This window comes from Engystomops pustulosus, chromosome 6, assembly GCF_040894005.1.
Source record: "Engystomops pustulosus chromosome 6, aEngPut4.maternal, whole genome shotgun sequence".
In the NCBI taxonomy this organism is placed as follows: Eukaryota; Metazoa; Chordata; class Amphibia; order Anura; family Leptodactylidae; genus Engystomops; species Engystomops pustulosus.
This window is the reverse complement of record NC_092416.1, coordinates 95818821-95840946: the sequence shown is the minus strand read 5'-3', so window position 1 is coordinate 95840946 and position 22126 is coordinate 95818821. Positions and strand designations below refer to the sequence as shown.

General features: G+C 45.5%; 1 long non-coding RNA gene across 1 annotated transcript in view; it reads right to left on the bottom strand.

The window, feature by feature from the left end:
- The window catches only part of LOC140065815 (uncharacterized), a 30383-nt gene extending 16076 nt beyond the window's left edge, over positions 1–14307 (bottom strand). Inside the window, exons 1-2 of the long non-coding RNA XR_011848065.1 lie at positions 14228–14307; positions 11153–11193 (exon numbers count right to left, since the gene is read on the bottom strand). This is a non-coding gene — a long non-coding RNA (uncharacterized lncRNA). The remainder of the gene's footprint in view (positions 1–11152; positions 11194–14227) is intronic.
- Between the last annotated feature and the right edge of the window lie 7819 nt (positions 14308–22126).

The window sequence follows — 22126 nt, the reverse complement described above, 5'->3', positions numbered from 1 at the left end:
GTTTGGTGAAAAAGAAACACTGCTCATCACCCTGAACACACCATCCCCACTGTCACACATGGTGGTGGCAGCATCATAGTTTGGGCCCGCTTTTCTTCAGCAGGGACATGTGGTTAAAATTGATGAAAAGATGGATGGAGCTTAATGCAGGACCATTGTGGAAGAAAGACTCAAACAAGTTATCTCCGAACAAGACAATGATCCCAAACAAAGCAAAATCTACAATGGGATGGTTCACAAATAAAAGTATCCAAATGTTAGAATGGCCAGGTCAAAGTCCAGACCTGAATCCAGTCGAGAATCTGTGGAAAGAGTGGAAAACTGCTGTGCACAAACGCTCTCCATCCAACCTCACTGAGCTTGATCTGTTTTCCTAGGAAGAAAAGGCAAGAATTTCAGTCCCGATGTGCAGAACTGAAAGAGACGTACCCCAAGCGACTTGTAATCGCAGCAAAAGCTGGAGCTACAAAGTATTAACTTAAGGGTGCCAAATAGTATCGCACGCCCAACTTATTAGTTTATTATTTTTTACAAAACTTAAAAATTTACAATAAATTTTGTTCCACTTCTTGTTGATTCTTCTCCAAAACAAATTACACTTTCAAGAGCGCTGAATACTTTCGCAATGCACTGTATATGCATACATACATTTAGTGGAGCTCCTTAATGATCATTTATTCAGAGGGTATATATCATATTATGAATGCCTTATAAATGGATGCCTTATATATATTATGGATGCAGTTTTGTATATAGTTAGATACTGTTGTCAGCATTTTTTTTAACCCCTGTCGGTGAATGCTTTATTGGAAGCTAAAAGTTCTCACCCACCCCATACCTTTCGCTCAATAGACTAAAGAGGAATTGTTCTGATTAGAGATGAGCGAACATGCTCGTCCGAGCTTGATGCTCGGTCGAGCATTAGGGTACTCGAAACTGCTCGTTACTCGGACGAATACTTCGCCCGCTCGAGAAAATGGCAGCTCCCGCCGTTTTGCTTTTTGGCGGCCAGAAACAGAGCCAATCACAAGCCAGGAGACTCTGCACTCCACCCAGCATGACGTGGTACCCTTACACGTCGATAGCAGTGGTTGGCTGGCCAGATCAGGTGACCCTGGGATAGACTAGCCGCTGGCCGCGCTGCTCGGATCATTCTGTCTCTGGATGCCGCTAGGGAGAGAGCTGCTGCTGGTCAGGGAAAGCGTTAGGGTGTTCTATTAGCTTACTGTTAGGCAGGAGTGATTCTCAAAGAACCCAACAGCCCTTCTTAGGGCTACAATAACGTTCTACTTTTTTTATTTTAATTTGCATCTTTTACCATTTTGTGAGGAATTAGCAGGGGGACTTGCTACCGTTGTGTTTAGCTCTTAGTGGCACACATATCCATAGCAAAGACCGAAGTGGGAAAATTCAGTAGGGGTTGGATTTCTATTAGGCAATAACTCAGTGTCATCTCATCTGGCATAGTAGTGTGCTTCCTTTGATACTTGGCTAGAAAATAGCCATAGGAGAATACAAACAGCTTCTTGAAGCCTACAGTAGCGTTCTATATATTTGATTTCTGGTTGATCTGCTGGTGGCTGTAGTTTCTGCAGTGCATGTACTTGCCAATTCTGAGCAATTTGTAGTGAGACTTGCGACCGCTGTGTTCTGCGCTTAGTGGCGCACATATCCATAGCAAAGGCCGAAGTGGCAAAATTCAGTAGGGGTTGGATTTCTATTAGGCAATAACTCAGTGTCATCTCATCTGGCATAGTAGTGTGCTTCCTTTGATACTTGGCTAGAAAATAGCCATAGGAGAATACAAACAGCTTCTTGAAGCCTACAGTAGCGTTCTATATATTTGATTTCTGGTTGATCTGCTGGTGGCTGTAGTTTCTGCAGTGCATGTACTTGCCAATTCTGAGCAATTTGTAGTGAGACTTGCGACCGCTGTGTTCTGCGCTTAGTGGCGCACATATCCATAGCAAAGGCCGAAGTGGGAAAATTCAGTAGGGGTTGGATTTCTATTAGGCAATAACTCAGTGTCATCTCATCTGGCATAGTAGTGTGCTTCCTTTGATACTTGGCTAGAAAATAGCCATAGGAGAATACAAACAGCTTCTTGAAGCCTACAGTAGCGTTCTATATATTTGATTTCTGGTTGATCTGCTGGTGGCTGTAGTTTCTGCAGTGCATGTACTTGCCAATTCTGAGCAATTTGTAGTGAGACTTGCGACCGCTGTGTTCTGCGCTTAGTGGCGCACATATCCATAGCAAAGGCCGAAGTGGCAAAATTCAGTAGGGGTTGGATTTCTATTAGGCAATAACTCAGTGTCATCTCATCTGGCATAGTAGTGTGCTTCCTTTGATACTTGGCTAGAAAATAGCCATAGGAGAATACAAACAGCTTCTTGAAGCCTACAGTAGCGTTCTATATATTTGATTTCTGGTTGATCTGCTGGTGGCTGTAGTTTCTGCAGTGCATGTACTTGCCAATTCTGAGCAATTTGTAGTGAGACTTGCGACCGCTGTGTTCTGCGCTTAGTGGCGCACATATCCATAGCAAAGGCCGAAGTGGGAAAATTCAGTAGGGGTTGGATTTCTATTAGGCAATAACTCAGTGTCATCTCATCTGGCATAGTAGTGTGCTTCCTTTGATACTTGGCTAGAAAATAGCCATAGGAGAATACAAACAGCTTCTTGAAGCCTACAGTAGCGTTCTATATATTTGATTTCTGGTTGATCTGCTGGTGGCTGTAGTTTCTGCAGTGCATGTACTTGCCAATTCTGAGCAATTTGTAGTGAGACTTGCGACCGCTGTGTTCTGCGCTTAGTGGCGCACATATCCATAGCAAAGGCCGAAGTGGCAAAATTCAGTAGGGGTTGGATTTCTATTAGGCAATAACTCAGTGTCATCTCATCTGGCATAGTAGTGTGCTTCCTTTGATACTTGGCTAGAAAATAGCCATAGGAGAATACAAACAGCTTCTTGAAGCCTACAGTAGCGTTCTATATATTTGATTTCTGGTTGATCTGCTGGTGGCTGTAGTTTCTGCAGTGCATGTACTTGCCAATTCTGAGCAATTTGTAGTGAGACTTGCGACCGCTGTGTTCTGCGCTTAGTGGCGCACATATCCATAGCAAAGGCCGAAGTGGCAAAATTCAGTAGGGGTTGGATTTCTATTAGGCAATAACTCAGTGTCATCTCATCTGGCATAGTAGTGTGCTTCCTTTGATACTTGGCTAGAAAATAGCCATAGGAGAATACAAACAGCTTCTTGAAGCCTACAGTAGCGTTCTATATATTTGATTTCTGGTTGATCTGCTGGTGGCTGTAGTTTCTGCAGTGCATGTACTTGCCAATTCTGAGCAATTTGTAGTGAGACTTGCGACCGCTGTGTTCTGCGCTTAGTGGCGCACATATCCATAGCAAAGGCCGAAGTGGGAAAATTCAGTAGGGGTTGGATTTCTATTAGGCAATAACTCAGTGTCATCTCATCTGGCATAGTAGTGTGCTTCCTTTGATACTTGGCTAGAAAATAGCCATAGCAATAGGATAGGATTGTTTGGTTTTAAAAACTCAAAAAAAAACAAAAAACACAAAAAAAAAAAAAAAACACAAAAAAACACAAAAAAAAACAAAAAGAAGTAAAAAAAAAAAAAAAGTTATAACTCTCATTTTAAAAATGTTTAACCCGAGGGCTAGGGGTAGAGGACGAGGGCGGGGACGTGGGCGTCCAACTACTGCAGGGGTCAGAGGCCGTGGTCCTGGGCGGGGTGAGACACCACCTGCTGATGAGGGAGCAGGGGAACGCCGCAGAGCTACACTCCCTAGGTTCATGTCTGAAGTTACTGGGACTCGTGGTAGAGCACTGTTGAGGCCAGAACAGTGCGAACAGGTGATGTCGTGGATTGCTGACAATGCTTCGAGCAATTTGTCCACCACCAGTCAGTCTTCCACGCAGTCCACCCATGTCACTGAAATCCCCACTCCTCCAGCTCCTGCACCTCAGCCTCCTCCCCCCCAGTCTGCCCCCTCCCAGGAAAATTTGGCATTTGAACCGGCATACTCTGAGGAACTGTTTTCTGGACCCTTCCCACAGTCACAAACCACTTGTCCGGTTGCTGCTGAGCAATTTTCCGATGCCCAGGTTTTCCACCAGTCACAGTCTGTGGGTGATGATGACCTTCTTGACGTAGTGGAAGTGTGTAAAGAGGTGTCCGACGATGAGGAGACACGGTTGTCAGACAGTGGGGAAGTTGTTGTCAGGGCAGGAAGTCCGAGGGGGGAGCAGACTGAGGGATCGGAGGATGATGAGGTGACAGACCCAAGCTGGGTTGAGAGGCCGGGTGAACACAGTGCTTCTGAGACGGAGGAGAGTCCTCGACCTGAACAGGTTGGAAGAGGCAGTGGTGGGGCCAGACGGAGAGGCAGGGCCAGAGCTGGTGCATCAGCGCCACTGTCAACTAGTGAAGCTCCCGTGGTGAGGGCTCTTGCGGCGAGGGCTAGATCTTCAGAAGTGTGGAGGTTCTTTAAGGAAACACCGGATGACCGACGGACTGTGGTGTGCAACATTTGCCAAACCAGGCTCAGCAGGGGTTCCACCACTACTAGCTTAACTACCACCAGTATGCGCAGGCATATGAATGCTAAGCACCCCACTCAGTGGCAACAAGCCCGTTCACCTCCGGCCGTGCACACCACTGCTCCTTCCCCTGTGTCAGCTGCTAGTCAGCCCCCTGCCCAGGACCCTGGCACAAAAACCCCATCGTCGCCTCCACGATCCTCCACAGCATCCACCAGCGTTCAGCTCTCCATACCCCAGACGCTGGAGCGGAAACGCAAATATAGTGCAACCCACCCGCACGCCCAAGCCCTTAATGTGCACATCTCCAGATTGCTTAGCCTGGAGATGCTGCCCTATAGGCTAGTAGAGACCGAGGCCTTTCGCAACCTCATGGCGGCGGCCGCCCCTCGGTATTCGGTCCCCAGCCGCCACTACTTTTCCCGATGTGCCGTCCCAGCCCTGCACCAGCACGTGTCAGACAACATCATCCGTGCCCTGACCAACGCCGTTTCTGACAAGGTCCACCTGACCACGGACACGTGGACGAGTGCTGCCGGGCAGGGCCACTATATATCGCTGACGGCACATTGGGTTAACTTGGTGGAGGCTGGGACCGAGTCTGACCCTGGGGCTGCTCATATACTGCCGACGCCGAGGATTGCGGGGCCTACCTCGGTCCAGGTGTTTCAGGCCTACTATGCCTCCTCCTCCTCCCACCCCTCCTCCACCTCCTCCTCCGAACTACCATCCGTGGGCACGGCGCCATCAGTCGGTAGCTCTAGGCACAGCAGCAGTGCCGTCGCTAAGCGACAGCAGGCGGTGCTCAAACTGCTGAGCCTAGGCGACAAAAGGCACACCGCCCAAGAGCTATTACAGGGCATCACGGCGCAGACTGATCTGTGGCTGGCACCGCTGAACCTCAAGCCGGGAATGGTTGTGTGTGACAACGGCCGTAACCTGGTGGCGGCTCTGCAACTCGGCAGACTGACACATGTGCCATGCCTGGCCCATGTGTTAAATCTGATAGTGCAGCGTTTCCTCAAGACATACCCCAATCTGTCTGATTTGCTCACGAAGGTGCGCCGCATCTGTGCGCATTTCAGGAAGTCCAGCCCAGATGCTGCCACTCTCAGGGCAGCGCAGCGCCGCCTCCAACTGCCCGCTCACCGACTGTTGTGCGACGTGCCCACGAGGTGGAATTCAACACTGACCATGTTATCCAGAGTTTACCAGCAGCGCAGAGCGATTGTAGACTGCCAGATGTCAACTTCCACCAGAACTGGTAGTCAGGTCAGTCAGCTTCCTCAAGTCTACAATGAGGTTTGGACGTGGATGTCTGATATCTGTCAGGTGCTGAGTAACTTTGAGGAGTCAACACAGATGGTCAGTGGCGATGCCGCCATCATCAGCCTCACCATCCCGCTGCTTGGCCTGTTGAAAAACTCTCTGGTCAGCATGAAGTCGGAAGCTTTGCGCTCGTCACAAGAGACGGGGGAAGAATATTCCCTTGTTGATAGCCAAAGCACCCTGAGGTCTGTTTCTCAGCGCATATCGGAGGAGGTGGAGGTGGAGGAGGATGAGGAGGAAGAGGAGGAGAATGTTGGCGAGACACAAGAGGGGACCATTGTTGAGTCCTTCACTGTTCAGCGTGTATGGGCAGAAGAAGAGGAGTTGGAGGAGTTGGAGGAGGAGGAAATGGACAGTCAGGCCAGTGAGGGGAGTGAATTCTTACGCGTTGGTACTCTGGCGCATATGGCAGATTTCATGCTAGGCTGCCTATCCCGTGACCCTCGCGTTCAAAGAATTTATTCCAGCACCGATTACTGGGTGTTCACTCTCCTGGACCCACGGTACAAGCAAAATCTTCCCACTCTCATCCCTGGAGAGGAAAGGAGTGTGAGAATGCATGAATACCAGCAGGCCCTGGTGCACAAGCTGAAACAGTATTTCCCTTCTGACAGCGCTAGCGGCAGAGTGCGTAGTTCTGCGGGACAAGTAGCGAGGGAGAGTAGGCGAGCAGGCAGCTTGTCCAGCACTGGCAAGGGTACGCTTTACAAGGCTTTTGCCAGCTTTATGTCACCCCAGCAAGACACTGTCACCTGTCCCCAGTCTCGGCAGAGTAGGGCTGATCTTTACAGAAAGATGGTGAGGGAGTACGTAGCTGACCATACCATCGTCCTAAATGATCACACAGCTCCCTACAACTACTGGGTTTCAAAGCTGGACATGTGGCACGAACTGGCGCTGTACGCCTTGGAGGTTCTTGCCTGCCCTGCCGCTAGCGTCTTGTCCGAGCGGGTTTTCAGTGCAGCTGGTGGCATCATCACCGATAAGCGTACACGCCTGTCGACTGACAGCGCTGACAGGCTGACGCTTATTAAAATGAATAAAGGCTGGATTTCTCAGAATTTCCAATCTCCACCAGGTGAAGGAAGCTCAACCTGAATAATTGATCCACTCCTCCTCCTCCTCCTCATTTTCCTCCTTCTCCTCCTCTTTGTACAGTAAAGCAGAGGAAAATGGCTATTTTTTGACAGGGCCCACTGGCTCTTGCTATAGTACTTCATGCATTTAATTTTTCTGGAGGGCCACCTACCCGGTCCTCTGTTTGAAACAATTTTTGTGAGTGCCACATACAGGCACTCAATCTATTCCATTTTTCTGGAGGGCCACCTACCCGGTCCTCTGTTTTAAAAAATTTTTGGGACTGCCACATACAGGCACTCAATCTATTCCATTTTACTGGAGGGCCACCTACCTGCTCCTCTGGTTTGAAACATTTTTGGGACTGCCACATACAGGCACTCAATCTATTCCATTTTACTGCAGGGCCACCTACCTGTTCCTCTGGTTTGAACAATTTTTGGGACTGCCACATACAGGCACTCAATCTATTCCATTTTACTGGAGGGCCACCTACCTGCTCCTCTGGTTTGAAACATTTTTGGGACTGCCACATACAGGCACTCAATCTATTCCATTTTACTGCAGGGCCACCTACCTGCTCCTCTGGTTTGAACAATTTTTGGGACTGCCACATACAGGCACTCAATCTATTCCATTTTACTGGAGGGCCACCTACCTGCTCCTCTGGTTTGAAACATTTTTGGGACTGCCACATACAGGCACTCAATCTATTCCATTTTACTGCAGGGCCACCTACCTGCTCCTCTGGTTTGAACAATTTTTGGGACTGCCACATACAGGCACTCAATCTATTCCATTTTACTGCAGGGCCACCTACCTGCTCCTCTGGTTTGAACAATTTTTGGGACTGCCACATACAGGCACTCAATCTATTCCATTTTACTGGAGGGCCACCTACCTGCTCCTCTGGTTTGAAACATTTTTGGGACTGCCACATACAGGCACTCAATCTATTCCATTTTACTGCAGGGCCACCTACCTGTTCCTCTGGTTTGAACAATTTTTGGGACTGCCACATACAGGCACTCAATCTATTCCATTTTACTGGAGGGCCACCTACCTGCTCCTCTGGTTTGAAACATTTTTGGGACTGCCACATACAGGCACTCAATCTATTCCATTTTACTGCAGGGCCACCTACCTGCTCCTCTGGTTTGAACAATTTTTGGGACTGCCACATACAGGCACTCAATCTATTCCATTTTACTGGAGGGCCACCTACCTGCTCCTCTGGTTTGAAACATTTTTGGGACTGCCACATACAGGCACTCAATCTATTCCATTTTACTGCAGGGCCACCTACCTGCTCCTCTGGTTTGAACAATTTTTGGGACTGCCACATACAGGCACTCAATCTATTCCATTTTACTGGAGGGCAACCTACCTGCTCCTCTGGTTTGAAACATTTTTGGGACTGCCACATACAGGCACTCAATCTATTCCATTTTACTGCAGGGCCACCTACCTGCTCCTCTGGTTTGAACAATTTTTGGGACTGCCACATACAGGCACTCAATCTATTCCATTTTACTGCAGGGCCACCTACCTGCTCCTCTGGTTTGAAGAATTTTTAGGACTGCCACATACAGGCACTCAATCTATTCCATTTTACTGGAGGGCCACCTACCTGCTCCTCTGGTTTGAAACATTTTTGGGACTGCCACATACAGGCACTCAATCTATCCCATTTTACTGGAGGGCCACCTACCTGCTCCTCTGGTTTGAAAAATGTTTGGGACTGCCACATACAGGCACTATCCAAATTAAATTGTCTCCATAGCAGCCTCCACACGTTGTCTCCATTGCTACCTCCAAAAGTCGTCCATATAGCTGCCTCCATACATCGTCCCTTTATCAAACGAGGTGTGTCAGGCAGAAATTTGGGTTGTTTTCATGGATTCCACATCAAAGTTGTTAACTTTGTCGCCACCCTGCTGTGTTATCCACAAAATATACTGGCAAACTTTTACCATTTAGGGATATTATTTCAGCGCTTCTTGCGCATCTGTTTACATTCCCCTCACCCGCCATATCCTAAACTTATAAGAACGCTACTACACTTGATCTTATACAAAAGGTTCTTAGAAGTGCTGTTTGGGGAGTAGCCTATAGACAGGGGCTTGGATTGGCGAAAGCTCGCCTGGCAGCGGAGCGCCAGCTCCATGCCAAGATCCAACTAACATAGTTTTAACTGCAGCACCTTTAATCTACTACTAGTTCACTGCCTCCATACATGGTCCCCTTATCAAACGAGCTGTGTCAGGCAGAATTTTGGGTTGTTTTCATGGCTTCCATGTTAACTTTGTCGCCACCCTGCTGTGTAATCCACAAAATATACTGGCAAACTTTTATCATGTACCGATATTATTTGAGCGCTTCTTGCTCACCTCCTTTGGTTCCTCTCTGCCACCCATTGGTTTGAAGCCTGAGTCCATTTAGGGTATGTCGCCATGACACTCTCTAGCCTGCTGCCGCTGCCTCTGCATGCCGTCCCCTATAGTGTCAGGGTCAATTATTGGATGTTTTAGATGCTATCTAGCTTCATTCTGTCACTCTGTCATGGCCATGCTGTTGCCCATAATTTTGGCATAATGGTGCGATTAGGCAGCCTCAGAGGCATCCATGCATGCTGCCCCTGCTGTTTCCTGTCCATTTCCGTGGTGTTTCCATCCTTTTCTGAGGTTCCCAGGTGTTTGGCCAAGCTTCCCTGTGCAGAGCCTTGGTCCCCTTGAAAAATGCTCGAGTCTCCCATTGACTTCAATGGGGTTCGTTATTCGAGACGAGCACTCGAGCATCGGGAAAAGTTCGTCTCGAATAACGAGTACCCGAGCATTTTAGTGTTCGCTCATCTCTAGTTCTGATATAAATGTAGATGACAATGTAAATTAAAAATGAGAGGTTATTGTTCATGGAGAGTTAAAAATAGAATGTGGGATGTCACCTAGCAATCCATTTTGCTTCAATCTTCAAGATAAAATATAGGGGACACACTTGCATAAGAGACTAATATTGTGTTCTCTATAAGATACAGTTCAAATTACAAAGAAATATGCAAGAACATCCATAAATATCCTCCAGTTTTAGATTGTTTTTTTAGGATATTATCACTAAAACTTTCTCATAGATGGGATCTAGTGTGTTACTAGACATGACAAGATGATAAGTAGCATTATATCCCCTAACATGCATGTTTCTAAACCTAATGTTAAAACTTGATGGTCTCACAAGGAGTTTTTCTTGTGTGTGGGAACTAGGTGCAATACGTATGTGTTCACACACAAACACAAGATATTTCAGTGTCAGGATGCCCATACTGACAGCAATAAATTGTTCTTAAATTGTGACAATACCTATATAATCTATATAATAGAATGTGCTACATGTAACGTCAAATATATTGGAAACACAAAAAGAAAAATTTTAAAAATATAGTAGTAAACTTTTATCAGACATCGAGAAAAAATGTACAGGTATTCCAGGTGCTTCCCGTTATTTTCTTTAAAAATATAATAGACAAACCACATTGTTTCAGTTTTATGGCATAGAAAGAGTGTTAAAGAGAAGCCTTTTGGATTATGGATTTGAATACGAGATGTCCTGCAGGTTTGAATTATAGGGAAGACTTACCGTATATACTTGAGTATAAGCCAACCCAAATTATAAGCTGAGGTACCTAATTTTACCACAAAAAAACTATGAAAACCTATTGCCTGAATATATAGTATATAGCCAGCCCATGCCACAGTATATAGCCTGCCAGTCCATGCCCTAGTATATAACCTGCCAGCCCATGCCCCAGTATTTAGCCTGCCAGCCCGCAGTACATAGCCTGCCAACCCCCAGTGTATAGCCATCAAAGCCATGGAATATAGCCAGCCCACCAATAGTATATAGACAGCCCCCTAGTATATAGCCAGCCAACCTACGCCCTCCCAGCACATAAAAAAAAATAAACTCACTACTCACCTTTCCGACGCCCTCATGCAGCTATTCTTCTTTCTTCCAGTGGCAGCTCCATGCGTACTGGCGGCGCACAAACTATAATGTCAGTCGCCAGCTTCAGAAGGATGAGTACTGACTGATTTTTTCATAGACTCCAGTAAATAAGATAATTACCCCTTATAGAATGTTTGATACATAAAATGTAATATATATAATACATATATCTTCCTTACCTGTTATATAGGATAGAATGTATCTTGGTTCTCAGTCATCACTAGAGGAAATGACATTTTGTGTCAATCAATGTTTTCATTGGTCACTATAATGTTTTTAAATGTTTGTAGGCCCAGCGTGTAGGCCCAGCTCAGGCCCATTTTAATATGTATTAAATAAAGTACTTCCTCTTATCGATACTGTAAATACTTTAACCCCTTAATGACATGTGAGGTACGATGGTGCTGGCATTGTTAACTATATAAACGCCACCGTCAAAGCTGCCTGAGGCATTTAAATGGTGCTTGGGCGTTGACATCTTGGATTCAATTGTCGTCCCCTGTGAGGTCATTGGTTGACTGCTTGCCATGACACCCTTGGGTCTTGAGCCTATTCGTTACAATGTGCGATTTGCATATTGTAATGAATGATGAGGAAAATTCCCAGCTGGCGGCTCCACTAAGTCTGTTTGAATGGAGGTACCGGTGACATCACCTTCGGTACGGGTAGTCAGTTTGATGCATTCAGGTGTATTCCACGCAAAGGATCCCTCCCGGACAGGAGGTAGTAACTCCAACACACTTTCCGTTCCTTGATCCAGCGTCAGGACAAAAGTTTACCAGGCTTGCTAAGAACAATGCTTCATGCTTTATTGAGGTGTAACGGGTCACACAGACAATAGAACTAAAAGTCTCTATGGGAAGAGTCCGGAGGGAGGAGTCTGTGGGTCAGTGGACCCTCTAGACCATCACGGGAGATGGTAAGAGGCCCATGGTGGCAGCCAAGGTACAGCGATGTGCAGGAAACAGTCCAAGCCTGGGATGACAGCAGCAACACAGAGGAACACTGGTAAAGCTGGCACGGACTGCAGACACAGCTGGACTGGAACCCTGGGAGGCACAGCAGGTAGCACGGAGGAAAACTGAAGACTTGAGACAGGATGGCAGGAGCACACGGAGGTACCCTGGTAACGCTGTAGACAGGAACACGGAGGAACACTGGAGACAAGAACACCAGAAGCGTATGGGAACGCTGGAGACAGGAGACACAGAGGTGTCTGGAAACGCTGGAAGACAGGACACACCAGGAGCGTATGGGAATGCTGTAAACACACAGGAACATAGGAAAGCGTCTGGAAACGCTAATGGGATTTCTCTTCCACAGGAACGGCTTAGGGAAGCCTGGCTTGGAAACCATAGGAGATCCTAGGAGAAGATCCGGCAGGGAGTGAAGAGAAGTGCCGGATTATAAGGGCGAGCCGGATTAGCAGGAGCCAATGAGGAGGACGCTGGCCCTTTAAAGCTTGAAAAGTCAGTGCGCACGCCCCCTAGTGGTGGGAGCGTGCACCGGCAGGGAAGGCCTACACGCCAGGAGCCGGAGCACAGACAGGAGCCAGGAGAGGTAAGTGAGGACAAGGGGACCGGGACCGGAAGGCAGCAGAGCACTGGTACACCCGCGATCTGCGACATGGATTGTGGGAGCACCCGTGACATGAGGGACTGTTACTCCTACAAATTAGGATTAAAGCAACACATTTCAAAAGCACAATGCATCCTTCATCATGCTACCTTCAGGATGCATTGTGCTTTTGAAATGTGTTGCTTTAATTTTAATTTGTTGGAGTAACAGTCCCTCAATAAAGCATGAACCATTGTTATTAGCAAGCCTGGTAAACTTTTGTCCTGTCGTTGGATCAAAGAACAGAAAGTGTGTTGGAGTTACTACCTCGTGTCCGGGAGGGATCCTTTGCGTGGACTACACCTGAATGCATCAAACTGACTATCCGTACCGAAGGTGATGTCACCGGTACCTCTGTTCAAACAGATTCAGTGGAGCCGCCAGCCAGGGCTCTTTGAACTGATCTGTCATCGTGTGGATCTACAATGAGCAAAAACACTCAGGGTGCGTTCACACGTTGCAGTTAAAACTGCATCGCAATCAGCTTTGAGGTGGTTTTAGGTGCAGTTTTGTCAATTGAACAGGTGAAAGACATGAACTGAACGAGTGAATTACATTTGTGGAGCAGGTTTCTCCTTCAGGGTGCGGTCACACGTCACGTTTACCGCATGCGTTAAAAAACGCATTGGAATAGCTGGAGAGTGATTTGCCTAATTAAACACCTCTTAACACTTGTGTTTACAAAACGCATGCGTTAACCGCGATGTTAACGCATGCGTTAACAATGCGTTAACAATCGCATGCGTTAACCGCGATGTTAACGCATGCGTTAACAATGCGTTAACGGTTGCGTTTTGTAAACACAGGTGTTAGCAGCTGTTTAATTAGGCAAATCACTCTCCAGCTATTGCAATGCGTTTTTAAACACATGCGGTAAACGCGACGTGTGACAGCACCCTCAAAATCAAATTCACTCGTTCAGTTCATGTCTTTCACCTGTTCAATTGACAAAACTGCCCCCAAAACCACCTCAAAGCTGATTGCGATGCAGTTTTAACTGCAACGTGTGAACGCACCCTCAATAGCGCGAACCATTACCCACAACAGGAGTTCCTACCATATATTGCCATAATATTGTGTAAGATTCCTTGTATCTAAGTTCCCATGCCACATATTCCTATAGTCAGCGTAGGTACACAGTTTTTTGAGCATCTATCCTTTTAGTAGTAGAGAGGCACACTACCTGTACCAGCAAAGACATTTATAATTCTCAAACAACATATTACAACATAACACCATATAAAATCACAGTTGCGCCAGTGTGTTATCTATATTTCGTCTTAATATATGGTAGGATCAATCAAACAACTTAAGGTTGAAGTACCCTAGGGGGTCTGAAAAATAGTCAAAAAATAATAATAATAAAAAATTATACTAAAAAAATAAAAATGTATATCACACTCATTTCCCTAGAACTGATTTAAATATAAACAGTAAAAAATACTGTCTACCAGCCCCTACTTATTAATATACTGCCCAGCAGTCGTTCCTCAATATAATGTCCAGCAGTAGTGCTACATATATATGTAGTATCCATCAGCCCCTCTTATTTATATACTTTCCAACAGCCTCTACTCAAAAATATAATGTCCAGTAGCCTACCCTCACATATGAAATGTCCAACAGCTTCAACTTACTAATGAAGTGGCCAACAGCCTCTTACTTGCATGTATCTCATGTATCTAGATGGCAAACTGTGGGCCCCCTCCATCCCCCCAGACTCGGATCATGATCATTATCACCTGCTTATTACAATTACTATCAACCCTAATAGCCATGAACAACAGCACTTTGCTTTAATACTCTCAAATGTATATAAAATGTCTAATATTGTTTGTGCTGTTGCAATCTGTCTTTTCTTCAGGTTTAGGTGATTGTTTTATTAAGCAGCTAAAACTTTATTTTCCTCAGTTTTCATGTTAATTATTGTGTAAAACAAAGGGCATAATTAGTTACATCCCTTGAGCTCAACTCAGCTCAGCTGTTATGGGTCTATAACTGCCTACTGCCTACTTGAATGATTATAATATTCACTATTGCTGAACACTTCTATAGTACTATACTGGAGAAATAGAACAGAGCTAAGACTGTCCATATTGCCATATCACAATGTGAATGCAGCATGAGACGTGATTAAATACTAGCATTTTGTGTTCTTATAAAGCTTTTTCACCCGAATCATCCTTTTGTCTTCTTAAATACAGATACCTTTGAACATGTCAGAATTTAGGAAGTTTTCACGCATTAAGAGCCAGAAACTATATGATAAGCTCCTTAGAATGCTTGGCAATGGTCTTTGAAATGAACAAATTAATGGCTTTAAAAATGAATAATAAGTAAAAATTATATTTAAGCTTTTCCTGTCAGAAATAGAATGATTTCTTTAGATACGAATTATAACCTGAAATATTTTTAAGGGGACTAAGGCACCTGATTTTAGTTTAATAAAATACTATTACCCTCATGTAAGGGGTGGAATATTCTAACTAGCTTTCCCTATTTTACATGTAATCTCACTTATGTACCTTTTAAAAAAAATAACCCCCGAAGTCATCAAATGAGGCGTAGTAAGTTGAAACCTGGAAAGGGTTGTCCCAAGATAACAGACCCTCTATTTTTGGATAGGATGAAATGCAAAGCCTTATGGAAAATTTTTTGACAATTGACGTGACTCTCACCTGTAAGCACAATGACCATTTTAAAAGGCTTACTCCTTCTACATGTCGAAAGGAAGGATCAAGGTGTACTTCCAGAAGGATCATTGATGATTTCCAGTGCTTGATGGATTTTAGACAGAGCCATATTTTTTACAAATAGGATAGATTCATGACCTGTAGGTAAAGTATTGAAATGTAAAATATTGCCAAAGAATCTATGCCTGATATTATCGAATGTCCTGTGGGTTGACTGCTTCTTTGTGCACCTTTGATAAATGGTATAATGTTGGACACACAGTGTGTTCAACTGTAAATTTTTTTCTTGTTAGCCATCTATAGCATTTTGTAAGCCTTTTGCAGGTAGGTTTTATGGACTCCCTTTATCTGGTGCATTCATGAATGAATCTTTGATTTTAGATTTTTGAGATCTCTACTGTCTCCCTGGTTAGAGTGTTCTATAGAGAATTATTGTTTTTAAATGTTTAATTCTGAAACCAAGGAATAAAAGGTTTATAAAAAGCGTCCCCAGTGTTGTATTGAGTTAAATGTAATTTTTGTCTTTACTTTTGGATGTCTAAGTAGATCTACATTGTGTTTGTTTGGTAATATTTTCCTCAATTTTATACTCGAGTATAAGCCGACCCGAGTATAAGCCGAGACCCCTAATTTTACCAACAAAAACTGGGAAAAACTACTGACTTGAGTATAAGCCGAGGGTGGTAAATGCCTTGGTCAAGCCCCCCCCAATAGTATACAGCCTGCCAGCCCCCAGTAGTATACAGCCTGCCAGCCCCCAGTAGCATACAGCCTGCCAGCCCCCATGTAGTATTTAGCTGCCCCTAGTAGTATACAGCAAGCCCCTAGTACTATACATCAGCCACCATTAGTATACAGCAGCCCCTAGTAGTATACAGCAAGCCCCTAGTAGTATACAGCAAGCCCCTAGTAGTATACAGCAGCCCTAGTAGTATACAGCAGCCCCTAGTAGTATACAGCAGCCCGTAGTAGTATACAGCCTGCCCCCAGTAGTATACAGCAAGCCCCTAGTAGTATACAGCAAGCCCCTAGTAGTATACAGCAAGCCCCTAGTAGTATACAGCAAGCCCCTAATATTATACAGCAAGCCCCTAGTAGTATACAGCAGCCTGTCCCCACGGACCTTAAAAAAATAAACTTAAATACTCACCCTCTGATGTCAGCGCGGCTCCCCGATGTCGGCGCGGCTTACCGATGTCCCCGATGTCAGCGCTCCCCGTCTTCTTTCTTCTCCGCGGCTCATCTTCTTTCTTCCGGCATGGACGCGGCCATGTTTTCTTCTAGCATGCGCATACTATGACGCGGCCACTGCTGACGTCATAGTATGCGCGGCCATGAAGAAAACATGGCCACGTCCATGCCGGAAGAAAGAAGAGAGAAGAGGAGCCGCGGAGAAGAAAGAAGACAGGACGCGCTGACATCGGGGACATCGGTAAGCCGCGCCGACATCGGGGAGTTGCACTGACGTCGGAGGGTGAGTATTTAAGTTTCTTTTTTTTAACTGGGTAATTTTTTTAAATAATAGACTCGCGTATAAGCCGAGGAGAAGTTTTTCAGCAAATTTTTTGTGCTGAAAAACTCGGCTTATACACGAGTATATACGGTATATTTGTTGTGTTAATTTTTTGATAAATAAATTTAAATATACTAAAACATTAATGTCATCTGTAATTTTGTTCAGGCAGAAATTTAGCCATATGGATAGTAATGATCTCCTCTGCATTGAGAGTGTATAGATTGAAAACTTTTATGGTGTCTTTCTTAGACGGTTGAAATTCTTCCTCTGGGTGTTCCTCTACCTTTCTGCCCTTTCTCTCTGTGTTTCTGCTTTTTCCCTCTGTATCCTCTATTTGTTCTTTTTTTTCTGGTTTTGGGGAATAAAGTAGTTGAGGAATTTGTTCCTCAAACTTTCTATTGTGGGTATTTATCTGGGGTCTGAGAGACATTGGAATGGGGATTGGGATCTCGTGTCAGAGACATGTGACCCACATATGTGGGCTGTACGAAAAACCTAGGACCGAAGCCCAGATGGAGTAGGAATCTATAGTAAAAGCAGACCCAGTACAGACTTTACCAAGGGTCTATGATAGCTTTTTACCAAACACCCTTAATTTGCCTGTATGTCAGATACCTGTCTTCAAAAAGTACAGTTCTTACTTTCCCATAATGCAGAACAAAGAAAGGGTGGCTTGGCTTGTTATGACCAAGCCTAGAAAAATTATTAAGAAATTTCCTTCTTAAAAAAGAATCCTAAAAATTCGACCCTTCAGGCTGTGTAAAGAAGAGGGGAAGAGGGTACAGAAAGTGGGGGAGATGGTGGTGCAGACAAGTGAAAGTGAAATAAGGGTACAGAAAGGATAAAGTGGGGGGCATTAGGTAGAGAAGTAAGAAAGAGGGCACAAACGGTCCAGAATGGAGATAGGGTGCATAGAGAATATGAGGTTGCAGAAAAACATCAATCCCCTGAATATAGAGGATCCTGGCATTCATCTTCTGCCATTCTTTCGGAAAATCCAATACTCACATCCTGCCAACCATACAGAGCAGTGTTCCCCAACCTTTTTCTATTTGGGTACCGGCTGCATCTAAAAATCTTTGCCAGGAACCGGGGCCTGGTAACCCTTTTACCATGGTCATTGGAAAAAAATTGTGTGTCCCACAAATATTTCATATTCAACCCCATCCCATATAGTGCCCCTGAAGCCCTCTTTTAATGTCTTGATAAGCAGATGGCTACAGAAAAGGTGACATTATGACACCTGTTTTTATATATTAACCTCCACACACCTATATTGTCTCCTATGTCTTTCAGCTTTTCACTGAAATGTCCCCAGCGGAGCCCCCCAATGCAATGTCCCCAGCAGTGCTCTCCAAAATGCAATGTCCCCAGCAGTGCTCCTCCCAATGAAACATCCCTAGCTGAGGCCCCCATCCAGTTAATAATACCCAGCAGAGCATTTCACAGATATAATTTCAACCTGTCTCTATAAGTCCTGGTGTACACAATTTCATTTCTCCCTGCTTTCCAACCCTGGATTTTCTGACTTAGGGTCGGCAGCCAGTTTGCTTTTCTGTCTGACGCTGACGCAAGTATGCATATAGCTTGCCATCCTGGCCAGCATGTCTGAGGATTCAATTCTTGCCATCTGCACCTCCCTCTAAAAGGGATTGTGTGCCGTTGTAGATGGTGTCGTCAGTATAATCCTCATAGTCCTCCTCCTGCTGGTAGTCTTTCTCCCATTGTTTAGCTGCAGCACCTGCATTGAACTTTCATTTGGACTCCAAAACAGCGACCTTCTTCCCCATCCTTTCCTGCTGAATGTGTATCAGTGTCTTTTCAAACACAAGTATATTGTAAATGAGGTTCCTTTGGCCGCAGCTGCCTCTGCTGACTAATTTTTGTGGTCTCTTCCACAAAAGGTCTTCAGGCATACAGACATATCAACCAGCTACCACTGCCATATGTCTAAATGACACATGTTTCATATCTGCCAATGCTTTCTACGGCTCATACAACCACTTTAGCATTTGCAATGTAGAATTCCAGCAATTTGGCAGGTTGCTGATCAGGTTGCAGGCCATTTTGATTCTGCAAGTCCAGGTGATCAATTTGTGTTTCTGAGGGTGCGTCCTCACCAATTATGATCCATGTGAAGTAAACCGTGACATTTCGGACCCCTGAAGGGTACACACAACTTCCGGATATGGCAATACAATAAATCACAACCCAGAATGGCTTTAAGACCCTTTTCACTAGCCTCTGCGAAACCGAATCTTATCAAACCAAATAAGCTGCCACCAGTTCTTCTCTAATATAAGCCCGGTCTGTAACGGGATTGTATTGGGTGACGAACCAACCCTGTAGCATGTATACAAGCGAGACATGGACGCTTAAGATCTTCCTCTGCATCGGTTCCCACACAAAAGGCAAGGCGCATTCAGAGGTGTCTGATTATATCAGGTGCAGACACACCTTTGTCAACCCAAGGAGGGGTCAGGGGTCCCTCCTACCTGGTATGATGTCCAGAACATTGGAAAAGTCATAGTTTCTCCAGGGGGAGTTGTGGGGTCAGGGTTATGGTATGGTATTGTTATGGTACCAAACCAGACCCATTTGCTATGGTCCTATCGAGAGACATCTATATCTCCGGACCCAAAGATGCTAGAGCCTAAATAGATATATTGAAATGATACTACGGGCACACAGGTTCCAAAAATGTATTTATGTCTCTGTGTCTCCTATTTGAAAATTGGAGGGAAGCCTCAGAGTCGCCGTAACTGTGGAAATGCTTTGCATTGAAGCCCCCTACCAAGCCAGAGATCAACTACAGCCTGTGAAGTGTTAGATAACACTTAAGTTAGCTCCATTAGGCTGAGGCTTGTGGGGATTAACTCCTCTCCGCTCTTTAGATGTCGCTGCTGTTTCTGCTGCACCCGCACTAATTGCAGGAGCAGGACCCGGTCTTCGGGTGTCAGAGGCACCCGGAGACCCTAGGGAGAAGGGAGATGCGGTTCGTTACTGCTTCTCCCTTCTCCAATCCTCCCTGCATCGCGCTGAATGAGCGCGATGCATAGAGGAGCTGAGCGGCGTGGCTGCTGGCTCCATAGACTCGGCGGTCATGTGACCACCGGGTCTAAAGGGGTTAAGAGTCTGAGCTGCTGGGTCTAGGAGGAGCAGGTGTAACGTGGAGGAGCAGGCGTAGTGTGGAGGAGCAGGCGTAGTGTGGAGGAGCAGGCGTAGCGTGGAGGAGCAGGCGTAGCGTGGAGGAGCAGGCGTAGCGTGGAGGAGCAGGCGTTCTGTGGAGGAGCAAGCGTTCTGTGGAGGAGCAGGCGTTCTGTGGAGGAGCAGGCGTTCTGTGGAGGAGCAGGCATTCTGTGGGGGAGCAGGAGTTCTGTGGGGGAGCAGGCGTTCTGTGGAGGAGCAGGCGTTGTGTGGAGGGGCAGGCGTTCTGCGTAGATTGTGTACTACCCCCACCATGTCCCAGAAGTCATACACTGACTTGGAGGTATATATATGGCCTCCGATATGGAGTCTGCTAGTGGGGACGAGTGTGGGGAAGTTTTGTTTGTGTACCTCTTCCTCATAAAGCGATTCTGAGGAACCCCTGAGAAGGCGCTTTCGTAGTAGTGCTGAAGTGCCTAGGTAATACCCCCCTAGATTAATTCACTACACCCCTAGATTAATTCATGGAGGTATGTAGTTTTCAAATATGATCAGTTCTCAGGGGTTCCTACTGTATTGATCCCTGAGGGCATCTACAAATGTTTTATGGTGCCATAAAAAATGTAAATGTCGGTACTCCAAATGCCATTCTCTTCCGAGCCCTGCCGTGTCTCCATCTTGTAGATTATTGGCATGTACCCGGGAGAACCTGTATGATAATTTTTGGGGTGTTTGCCTCCAGTTGCATGAATTGGGAAAAATACTTTTGACACTACAATTACAAATTTAGAGAAATTGCAAAGCAAATTTTACTCGACATCATTCAATTTGTGTTACATTTGAGCCAGGATCTTATGGGTTAAAATGCTCATACAACCCTAAATAAATTCTTTGAGGGTTGCTCTTTCCTAAAATGGGGTCACTACACAGGGGTTTCTATTGTACTGGTACCTCAGGGGCACCCCAACACCAGTCTAGTGAAACGGGTGCTCCAAAAGCTAGATTTTGCTTGTCCCTTCTCCGGCCTGCTGTGTCCCCAGCCTGTAGACTATTGCTACACATGGGGCATTGCCATACCCGAAGTAACCCACTGAATGATTTTTGGGGTGTTTATCCACAGTGGGATGAGTTGGGCTGAATACATTTCTTCCTACTTTGGCACATTTGAGAAAACAATGCAATTTTTACACTGCCCCCATCATTTTGTATTACATTTGACCCAGTATCTCAGGGGTTGAAATGTTCATACAACCCTAGATAAATTCTTTGAAGGGTGCCCTTTCCTAAAATGGGGTTACTACTTGGGGGTTTCTATTGTACTTGCGCATCCCAACACCAGTCTATTGACAAGGGTGCTCCAAAAGCAAAATTTTGCTCCATCCCTTCTCAGCCCTGCTGTGTGCCCAGCCTGTCAATTTTTGGCACAAGTGTGATATTGCCGTACTCGAAACAACACAAAGAATTATTTTTGTGGTGTTTGTCTGAAGTGACATGAGTTGCACCATTTACCTTGCATTAAATTTTGTAATGTTGGGGGTTAAATTGCTCATCACACACCAAGATAAATTCTTTGAGGGGGTCTAGTTGCTAAAATAGTATAATTTCTTGGGGGTTTCTATTGCACTGGTATCTCACGAGTAGAGATGAGAGAACACACTCGAGAAAGAGGCATCTCCCGCCATTTTGATTTTTGGCGGCCAGAAACAGAGCCAATCACAAACCAGGAGACTCTGCACTCCACCCAGCATGACGTGGTACACTTACACGTCGATAGCAATGGTTGGCTGGCCTGATCAGGTGACCCTGGAATTTGACTAGCCCCTGCCCGTGCTGCTCGCATCATTCTCTGTCTGGATGCCGTTAGGGAGAGAGCTGCTGCTGGTCAGGGAAAGCGTTAGGGTTTTATGTTAGCTTACTGTTAGGCAGGAGTGAGTCTACAAGAACCCAACAGCCCTTGTTAGGGCTAGAATATTTTTTTTTTCTTTGCTTGTGGCTGGGCTTGCTGGCACTAGTAGTGCAGCTAGTACCATATTGTGAAGAATTTGCAGCGAGACTTGCGAACGTTCTATTTAGCTCTTAGTGACACACATATCCATCCTTCTTGTGCCTTCTTAGGGCTACAATAGCGTTATATATTTTATTTTTTTTTTATTTGCTTGTGGCTGGCCTTGCTGGCACTA